We start from the raw sequence: 11,407 nt of genomic DNA on the forward strand, positions 1-11,407 counted from the left end.
TTACCACAGAAGACAAACTTACTGGCCTGTAGTTCCCAATCTTTTCTTTACTTCCACTTTTGTGGAGAGGGACCACATTCGCTCTCCTCCAGTCTTCTGGGACCACTTCTGACTCTAGAGAAGCACTGAAAATAAAATCAGCCCGAGGAGCTGCTAGAAATTCCCTAAGTTTCTTCAGTATCCTTGGAAGTATGCCACTCGGCCTCATCACTTTGTCTACCTTTATTTAGGAAGCACATATTGAATACAGTATAATGCTTATAAGACAGCTGAAGATGTTAAGAGGATAGGGAGGTAGGGATAATTTTTCTATTTTTAGTGTTTTTATTATATTTCCTGGGAATTGACCAGTATCTTATCATGTAAACCACTCTGAACTAAAAGGCTAGTGCAGGTAAAAAGTTCTATTATTATTATTATTAAGACAGCTCCTCAGGAACACAGTCCTCTGAAAATCGTTCAGGGACTACCACCCCTCTATTCCTATTTGCGTTTCTCATCTCCAGTCCTGCTCCTAACCCTTCAGCTGTGAACACAAAACAGAAAAACATCTGTTAAGCAATTCCACCTTATCTTGTTAATGCAGTGGGTTGAGAACATGGGGAACTGGGTTCAATTCCCACTGCAGCTCCTTGTGACCCTGAGCAAGTCACTTAATCCTCCATTGCTCCAGGTACAAAAAAAACAAACAAACAGATTGTGAGCCCAGTAGGGACAGAGAAAGTACCTGCTTAGAATATGTAAACCATTTTGGTTCTATGACAGAAAGGCAGTATATCAAGTCCATGACCTTTTAACCCCTTTATCAGCTTCTACATATTCCTCCCTGTCACCTTTGAGTCTCATAATGCCACTTTTGAGCTTCCACATATCAGTAACATATGTAAAAAATGTATTCACCCCCCCCCCCCCCCCCCCCCCCCATTTTACCGTATTGGCTATTTTTTCTTCCATTTGCATCTTTGTTTTCCTGACTACTCTATCAGCTTCTCTTAGCTTTTCCAGATAATGTCACATGCCTTCCACTTTGTGAGATCTCTTGTAGTTTAGAAAGGCTATCCTCTTTTTCCTTACCTTTTCAGCTACTACTTTTGAGAACAAAAGCTGCCTCCTTTTCCTTACAGTACAGTCTCGATTATCCGACCTTCGCTAATCCAACCATCCAGCATATCCGACAGATAACCCCCCCCCCCCGGTGATGTCATCACATTGCCATTAACCCATTAGTGTTCCCATAATAAGCCATATGGGAAATAATTCCCACATGGGAACATCGGGCACTAATGGGTTAAGTCCACAGGTTCTCTTCCTCTCTTCCGGCTTCACACGCTGCTGGTTAGTGTTAATAAATAATGCTGTATTTTAAATAGATACCCTATGCCTGTTCTTTATGCAAAAAGTATGATTGTCATGCATTTTTTAAGGAGTTACCATTGTTTTCCTTATTATCCAACAACAGCTTGGTCACATTTATTTACTTTCTTTACAAAAAGGTTTGTTGCCCTTACAACAGCACCTTTCAGTTTTGCCCACTGTTTTCCAACTTCTTCCAGATGTTCCCATCTAGACAGCAATTCCTTGAGGCAATCCTTCATATGAATAAAGTTAGGTGTGGAGAAGATTCATTCAAAAGGTTCTAGACTAAAAAAAAACAAATCTTAATATTAAACCACACCATCTGGTGATCACTGGATGCCAGATGATCACCTACTATAACATCAGAAACACTCTCCCCATTTAGTAAGCACTATGTCCAGTATGGCCCCATCCCGCGTGGGTTCCATTACTAAACTTCTGGAATAGTTCCCCCTGTAGAGAATCCAGAATCTCCCTGCTTCTGAAAGATCCCTCAATAGGGATACTCCAAACAACATCTGGCATATTAAAATCACCTATTATATAGCTGTGAAAGGGAAAGTGCTACTAATACAATTCTTCCGCTCTACTACTCCCTAATGTGTCTGTTCCACACGAACCTTATCTTACCACCACAAAACCACTTTGTATTTGTTATACCGGAGTTGGTGAACGCCTCTCCGGTACTATGTAAGCCACACTGAGCCTGCAAATAGGTGGGAAAATGTGGGATACAAATGTAACAAAAAAAGTTTTGGGAACAACTCCGCTCAATTATAAGAAATAACAGCTGAAAAAGTAGTGGAAAAAAGCAATAAAAGGTAGAATATGAATATTAATCATGGAGGGGGAGAGGACCTCAGACTCGTGCCTCTTTCTGATCAATAAGATCATAGCAATATAGTCACTTTAATATAATCACTGGTCCTCTAACACCCACCTCCTCCTGAATGTTTCATACATGCTCTCCTAGCAACAAATGCCTATAAATATCATATGTGACAGCTAAATACCAAAACCACAGTTACTTAGCTTGTTTGCTGCTTTAATTACGGGCCTCCCCAACGGTCCCGTTTCGCCAACTGGGGCTTCATCAGGGAAAGAGGACCCAGCAACACCCAACTGTGATATAAACCCAACAAGCTGTTAGTGACGTGAAAGGAAGCGCTTCCTTTCACGTCACTAACAGCTTGTTGGGTTTATATCACAGTAATGAGGCCCGTAATGAAAGCAGCAAACAAGCTAAGTAACTGTGGATACAAATGTAACAAATAACTAAAATATTTTGAATGTTTTCAATTAAATCTCTATCTACTTCTTCTGTCTGTGAAGGAAGCCTGTATAGCACACCAAAAAAAATACATTTTCCATTTTCCAGACTGACCCTGTAGTTCCTGCAATTGTGTGGCTTGAATATTATCTTTAACATATAATGCCACTCCTCCACTGTTCCCTCGTAGCTAGTGGCTCTCAACCTGACAATGTTCTTATATGTATGAGACACACAGAACACTAAAATTCACAGCTAAACAAAGCACGCTTAAAATATTAATTATTTAATTACAAGTTTAGTATGAATTTGCTCACTCCATATGAAAAAGTTGTAATACAACACATTAGTTCCAGATTTCTTGTTTGCCATACAACAAAACAAATATATAGTCAAACTTATTTACTTTGTCACATTTGTATCCCACATTTTCCCATCTAATTGTAGGCTCAATGTGGCTTACATTGATCCGGAGAGGTTGTTACCAACTCCAGTGAACAATACAGAGTGAATGGAAGATTAAATAGATCTGGTGTGGTTTGTCTCCTGCCAGCTGCAAGGGTGGGATTGTGCTGTGAGGAATTGAGAATTGTCCGTTTCCTAGTTTAATTGTTGTGTTTTATTGTTCGGTGTTTATGTTGGTTCTACGGGGTACGCCTTTCTGAAAAGGTGAGTCTTTAGGTTTTTTCAGAACTTTAGGTAATCGTCTGTGGCTTTCAGGTCTTTTGGTAGTGTGTTCCAGAGCTGTGTGAATATGTAAGAGAAACTGAACGCGTATGTTGATTTATATATCTTGGGAAGTGAAGGGTCACCTGAGTAATAGCAACACAAAAGCTCTCCACAGCCAGATATTGTGAAGCAACACAAAAACATGCAAATATGCTACTCGGAAACTATACAGCAAACAGAACTTATGGACAGCAGACCTGCAACATGTTCAGTTGGGGCTGGAGGCAGCAGTTATTATTGGGGGTTGTAGAGATGCACAAATAGGAACCAGTTACAGGAATTTCAAGAACCTGACTCTCAAAATGGTCTTCCCAGCTTGCAGGCAGTGATGGTTATAAAGGAAACACAGGCTTGCTTTCTACAACAAATTTTGTGTGACACACCTCCCATCTCTTGGGGACACACCAATGTGTCCCAACACGCTGGTTGAGAACCACTGCTCTAAGCTGCACAGGAGTCATCCACCTATAGAGGTGGGGAGGGGGGGTGCTGTTTCACTATCACATTTTCAATAGTGATGGACAGGCAAGTTCTGCAGGACTCCACCCCCTACTGGTAGCAATGCAGTTGGAGGACCCCCACTCAGCTTAGCACTCCCCATCCCTTTCTTCCTAACCTGAACAGATTACAGCCCTGTATAACTATACACCAATCAAGGTTCTCTGTGACCCATGACTGATCTCCACTAAATCCAAATCAGCCTCTTCTATCACAGCAAGATATAAAACCTTATTTGCCATACTTGGTGCTTTCCAGACACTGCAAACTACTGCAAAACCCCTCTGGGCAAGTCACTTAACCCTCCATTGCCCCTGGTACAAAATAAGTACCTGAATATATGTAAACCGCTTTGAATGTAGTTGCAAAAACCTCAGAAAGGCGGTATATCAAGTCCCATTTCCCTTAATGCGGTCTCACAGTAGTCTGTTTCAGTGAGTTAACCATTTATGTCCTTTTAGTAAGAGACCCCTTAACACATAATAAAATTTATAACCAACCAAAACCAAAAATACAATGATAAAAGTAATTTTATTTATTCATTAAACCAATATTTGCCATATTTTAAACATCAATAATCTGCATATCCCATCACAATGAACAATACAAAAAATAATAGTCCAGGTTTAAAACATCAATCAGGGAGCATCCAATGATTAGAACTCAAAGACTGCTACCACAAAATTTTAGATCAAACTGGTCAACAAGTGCAGGAATAGCCTTAGCAGTTAGAGTAGACAGCTGACAACAAGAAAAGCCAGTCAAATTCCTGCTTCTGTCCTAATGTATATCCATGGGAAAAAAATGTAACTAACCTTGAGCTCAGATTTGGAAAAGTAAGCAATCAAATATTTTTTTTAAATGATCTGTAACTGATAAGAATTAATAGCAGTTTACAGCATAACATAAAAAACACAACTGAAAATGAAAAAGTTTTCAGGAAGCATATAAAAGTTAAATATATCATCCAATAAACTGTGGAAGATTATTTCACAGTTGGCGAGTGAAACCAAAAAGGATCTGGTTCTAACTACGCTCCTGCTTGATAGAGAAGGTATTCTTAGGAGCATCTGGTAATGACCATAAATGAAAAGGGAATTGATACCAAGTGAAATAGCTCCTCAAATACTGAGAGTGGATTCCACTAGTGTGCTGAAGGTCAAAACTAAAAATGTTAATTTGGCATGATGAATACAAGGCAATCAATGAAATTATTTTAATAATGCAGTATGAAATATTTGTACACAATGGGGGCAGTATATGTATGCAAATCTTTTATGAATATTCATTAAGAATGTCCTGAAAATGTCACTGGTTTGTAGCCCTTCAAAATTGTAGTTTGACATCCCTGACCTGTATGTATGCCGTCTTTATCAGACTTCAAGCTTCACAAAGCAGGGACAGGTTTGTTAAAATGCCAAACACAACTTTTTTTCACTGTCATCCAAGTGCCTCCAACTATAGCCAGTTTGTTTATTTTTTAAAACAAGTGCAAACTCTTGTACAAGATTTTGTTGTATATGTATATTATTAATTGGCAAGAAATAAGCAAGTAAATAATGCTGCATTGGATGAATCTCTTCATAAAGGCAGTTAATACATCTTAATAAATATATCACTAGAGAATATTTATGTTACTGTACATCATCACTTTGGATTCTAAGGAAGAAGCAATTAATACATATTTTTGAAATTAAGTACAATTTTATAAAAGGCAAAATGGGGAAAATGCATTAGTACACAAAACCCTGTGTGTATCACCAAACTCCTATACTACTGGTATCTTCTTAACTTTTAAGAAGCAGGCGTCTCTAATTTCTCTGTACTGTGATATGCTCTTAAATGCAAAATAATAATAATAATGATGATGATAAAGACTAAAATGTTATAGGTGAAACCTTTTATCTGAAACAGCACATTTGAGACTAGTCCCCTTTTATCAGATCAATGTAAAAATATATCCGAGAAGAAATATGTAAAATCAAATTAGATTGTTTTTACCTAGTGTAGCACCCTATGGGTTTCTGCACTGTCTTCATCCAACTGTAGCAAAGCTACTAGTGTCACAGTGGAAGGTGGTAAGGAAACCTCCCCTGGATTAAGACACACATTCACCTGTAACCGCTTCAGAAGTAAAAAAACAAAACAAAAAAAAAAACAGCATTAGCACTGAAAACATGTGACAATCCTTAAGAAAAAGAAACGCACATTATTTTGAAAGAAAATTATTTATTGCACCATGGCATAAAAAAAACTTGTGAAGTTGCTTTTCTTTAAGAGTAGAGTCAAGCTCTCAAAATTACTTAGAATATCTCTAATATTCTCTTATGAAATCATTTGGAAGGCATTACTGTCAAGGCTCTCATAACTAACAAAATACCCTTCTTTCAAGTCAAATATTCTGTAAATGCAGTATTTTTTTAACAGTTGTAACATTAATCTTAAAATACATAACAGTGTTTATATCACTCATTTGTTAAAGACTATGTTACTATGTGTTGCAGTTTCTCTCTCTCTCTCTCTAAGTTGCTTTTTCTTTTAAATACAGGATCCTCCTTCAAGGTAAGGAATCTAATACAAGAATTTTTAAGAAGTTTTTGTTTCACAGTCTCCCCCCCTTACAACCCCCCCCCCCCCACCCCACACACACACACATTCTCAGTTAACTATTTAAGTAGCTCAAAAGCAATGTCTTTCAAAAGCACAGAGAAGAAAAAGAGAAAAAAAGTTATTATATATACATATATATACAGGTATGTATATATATATATATATACAAACACACACAACAAAAATTTATACTTGCAAGTTTTTTTCTCAAAAAGGCTGTTTGCTCTGCCTCCCTGTTGAAGCTCTGTTTCAGCAGTTCTGTCTCTCTCTGCTGGGGTTTTGAATCTGCAGCTCTGTCTCTCCTAGCTGTAGTTTTAAACCTACAGCTCTGTCCCTCTATGGAAGCTCTGATTCAACAGCTCAGGATCTGCAGCCTTCTCTGGCATTACTACAAGCCCTTTTCCCTAACTTTTCAGACATTGATACCTAATTTCTCCCTGTAAAATTCATAGTAGCAACAACCCTTTTCTTCCTTACTAAAAAAAAAACTTCCTACTCTTCTTTTAGCTGTAACCGTAACAACCAGAACTCTCTGACATGATCTAACAGTGATCATAATATGATTGGATTTGATATTAGCTTTGAAGTATACATAGAAAATCAAATACGTTAGCGTTTAACTTTAAAAAAAAGGAGACTATGATAAAATGAGAAGAACGGTGAAAAGAAAACTTAGAGGAGCGACTGTGAGGTTCAAAAATTTACATCCAGTGTGGATGCTGTTCAAAAACACCATCCTGGAAGCTCAGGCCAAACATATTCCGCGTATTAAAAAAGGAGGACGGAAGACCAAACGACAGCCGGCAAGGTTAAAACGTGAGGTGAAGGAAGCTATTAGAGCTAAAAGAAAATCCTTCAGAAAATTGAAGAAGGAACAGACTGAAAATAAGAAATGACATAAGAAATGTCAAGTCAAATGCAAAGTGCTGATAAGGAAGTCTAAGAGGGACTTCGAAAAAAAGATTGCGTTGGAGGCAAAAACACATAGTAAAAATTTTTTTAGGTATATTAAAAGCAGGAAGACAGCAAAAGAATCGGTTGGACCGCTAGATGACCGAGGAGTAAAAGGGGCAATCAGGGAAGACAAAGCCGTAGCAGAGAGATTAAATGAATTCTTTGCTTCGGTCTTCACCGAGGAAGATTTGGGAGTGATACCGGTGCCAGAAATGGTATTCAAAGCTGATGAGTCGGAGAAACTTAATGAATTCTCTATAATCCTGGAGGATGTAATGGGGCAGTTCTACAAACTGAAGAGCAGCAAATCTCCTGGACCGAATGGTATTCATCCCAGAGTAATGATACAACTGAAAAATGAGCTTGCAGAGCTATTGTTAGAAATATGTAATTTATCCTTAAAATCGAGTGTGGTACCGGAAGACTGCAGGGTGGCCAATGTAACGCCAATTTTTTAAAAAAAGGTTCCAGAGGAGATCCGGGAAATTATAGACTGGTGAGTCTGACGTTGGTGCCAGGCAAAATGGTAGAGACTGTTATTAAGAACAAAATTACAGAGCATATTCAAAAGCATGGATTAATGAGACAAAGTCAACATGGATTTAGTGAAGGAAAATCTTGCCTCACCAATCTACTACATTTCTTTGAAGGGGTGAACAAACATGTGGATAAAGGGGCGCCGGTTGATATTGTGTATCTGGATTTTCAGAAGGCGTTTGACAAAGTACCTCATGAAAGACTCCAGAGGAAATTGGAGAGTCATGGGATAGGAGGTAGTGTTCTATTGTGGATTAAAAACTGGTTAAAAGATAGAAAACAGTGAGTAGGGTTAAATGGTCAGTATTCTCAATGGAGAAGGGTAGTTAGTGGGATTCCCCAGGGGTCTGTGCTGGGACTGCTGCTTTTTAACATATTTATAAATGACCTAGAGATGGGAGTAACTAGTGAGGTAATTAAATTTGCTGATGTCACAAAGTTATTCAAAGTCATTAAATCGCGGGAGGATTGTGAAAAATTACAAGAGGACCTTACGAGACTGAGCGTCTAAATGGCTGATGACGTTTAATGTGAGCAAGTGCAAAGTGATGCATGTGGGAAAGAGGAACCTGAATTATAGCTACGTCATGCAAGGTTCCACGTTAGGAGTCACGGACCAAGAAAGGGATCTAGGTGTCATCATTAATGATACATTGAAACCTTCTGCAGCTAAGAAAGCAAATAGAATGTTAGGTATTATTAGGAAAGGAATGGAAAACAAAAATTAGGATGTTATAATGCCCTTGTATCGCTCCATGGTGCGACCGCACCTCGAATATAGTGTTCAATTCTGGTCGCCTTATCTCAAAAAAGATATAACGGAATTAGAAAAGGTGCAGAGAAGGGCGATGAAAATGATAAAGGGGATGGGACGACTTCCCTATGAGGAAAGGCTAAAGCGGCTAGGGTTCTTCAGCTTGGAGAAAAGGCGGCTGAGGGGAGATATGATAGATGTCTATAAAATAATGAGTGGAGTTGAACAGGTAGATGTGAAGCATCTGCTCACGCTTTCCAAAAATACTAGGACTAGGGGGCATGCGATGAAGCTACAATGTAGTAAATTTAAAACGAATCGGAGAAAATGTTTCATCACTCAACGTGCAATTAAACTCTGGAATTTGTTGCCAGAGAATGTGGTAAAGGCAGTTAGCTTAGCGGAGTTTAAAAAAAGGTTTGGACGGCTTCCTAAAGGAAAAGTCCATAGACCGTTATAAAATGGACTCGGGGAAAATCCACTATTTCTGGGATAAGCAGTATAAAATGTTTTGTACTTTTTTTGGATCTTGCCAGGTATTTGTGATCTGGATTTGCCACTGTTGGAAACAGGATGCTGGGCTTGATGGACCTTTGGTCTTTCCCAGTATGGCAATACTTATGTACTTATCTTTCCCTTACTATCCAATCAAAAAGCCTTTCAGGGAAGTCACAGTTTGTACTGATGAAGATGGAACTCTGAATCTTTAAATATCAGCTCCATTTTTGAAACTGAATTCCCATAGACTTTAATGGGATAAAACATTTTCTTCAATATGTTAACAACCGAATATGATACCTCTTCCCCACTCGCTGCACCCCTGTAGCACACCTCTTAAGACCTCTTCACAAGTTTAGATTTTAAAAATCCGTCACACCCTGAAATTGCCACATTTTCCCCATTAAAAACAACCAAACCATTACTAAAATTCCCCATTAATCACTTAATAAATTCCCTCTATCAAATATAACTCCTAGAATATTATAAGAGGTGCTCAAAGATGCGCAGCCCCCTTGAAACTGCACCTTTCTATAATCCAGCCTCAAACCAACTCCCCTTTTAGCCAGACCCCCAAAGCTCACCAACACTTATCCCCTTCATGCCCCAAATACTAAAAAAACAACATATATTCTCCCTCATTCACTGCCTGCCAGCCAGCCAGCCCAGCTGTTCACAGCTTATGCCAGCTCCTGTTCTGAACCCCCAGGTATTTATTAATTTCTTTTACTGAGCTTACACTAGCATTTATGTTAGAAATCAAAATCATACAAGAAACGAAGTTCCACGTTAAACAAAACGTTCTTTTATCTTGCTGCACCTCTTGGCTGGAATAGACTACCCGAGCCTGTACATCTAGCCCCGTCTTTGGCCCTGTCTCTTTACCTGTCTTATCTAGATTGTAAGCTCTTTGAGCAGGGACTGTCTTTTTGTGTATGGTGTACAGCGCTGTGTATGCCTTATAGCGCTATAGAAGTGATAAGTAGTAGTGGTAGTAGTAGAATTAAATCTGAGGATTACCCCAAACAAGAAATTGTTTACTGTCCACAAACCTGCTACCATCATCTTTATTCCTCTAATATAAACAATGGTTATTATGATTGCCTTGCCCGAGGAGCCATGTTTTTGGGCACAAGTATTTGATGTATGGATTTGGAATCATTTATTAAAGAACAGAAAATGGTAACAGCTTTTAAAAAAAAAAAAAACCTGCTCCCTACACTCAATGCACTTTCATACTTGTGTATAAACAATTTCACTCGTTGATGAAACCTCAGAAAGTCTGAGCTCCCAAGAGAGCCTATCAAAAAATACGTATTCAGTTCACCCAGATCAAATTAATTACAAAAGGTCACTGAACCAAATGCGTCTAACTTGCTGTAAAGCAAAACTATAAGTTTAAGAGATCTGAAAAGGTAGGTCGAGTAGCTGTGCCCACTGTAAAAGGTCAATAAAATTTTCCTCCAAGCAATTACTGTTGGAACCTGGGTTTGAAGGAGGAAGTGAAGAAGACTCTATAGTAGGAATAATGCAGCAAAAACAGGAAAAACCATTTCCGATAATATATCTCACCTAAACCTCGAGTCCCAGCGGTCCGTCCGCTATCCAGCAAAGCGGTGAGGGCGATGTCTGGCTCTGTCGCTTTCTCATTATAGAGCCAGCAATTTGGTCGCACTGTTGAGCCGCGCTCCTGTTTTTTTTCACCGCGCGCCGACCCGCTTCCAAACCTACAACGACAGGCTTAATCCCTCGACGGCGAAAATCCTCCGTCCCTTCAGCACCATAAAACCTTCAGCTACCGCGCCAGTCCACCAGCACCGTCCAGGACTCAGGCAGACACATTGCGCATAGCGGCTCCCATTCCCACTACCTCCACGCCGCATGCGAACAAGCTTAGCTGACTGCAGGACCCCGGAATCCTAACGTGGAGTTTCTGGGATAGACAGACACGAGCCCACACGAACAATAATCCGCCCAGAAAGAGAAAACAACCACAAGACCCTCCCCCACACCCTCTCCTCATCGTCTGCAAGCCCATTGGCCTGCTGGTTTAACGTCATCCATGAGTCAGCCTCGCGCTGACTCGGTTATGTGGAGGGTCCCACTCCCGGACATCTCGTGCCTCCACAGCTGTTGTCCCGAAAGCTACAGTTTGCCAGAGAGGCAGACCACTGGCCTGCGGTGGGTGGGGGGGGGGGGGG

General features: G+C 39.6%; 1 protein-coding gene across 5 annotated transcripts in view; it reads right to left on the minus strand.

The window, feature by feature from the left end:
- Positions 1–11,155, minus strand: part of LIFR (LIF receptor subunit alpha) — a 267,586-nt gene extending 256,431 nt beyond the window's left edge. For all 5 annotated transcript variants that reach the window (XM_030193051.1, XM_030193054.1, XM_030193052.1 and 2 more), the window contains exons 1-2: positions 10,779–11,155; positions 5,855–5,977 (exon numbers count right to left, since the gene is read on the minus strand). The gene's annotated coding sequence lies outside the window, so the exon portion shown is untranslated. The remainder of the gene's footprint in view (positions 1–5,854; positions 5,978–10,778) is intronic.
- Between the last annotated feature and the right edge of the window lie 252 nt (positions 11,156–11,407).

Source organism: Microcaecilia unicolor, chromosome 2 (assembly GCF_901765095.1).
Source record: "Microcaecilia unicolor chromosome 2, aMicUni1.1, whole genome shotgun sequence".
Classification (NCBI taxonomy): Eukaryota; Metazoa; Chordata; class Amphibia; order Gymnophiona; family Siphonopidae; genus Microcaecilia; species Microcaecilia unicolor.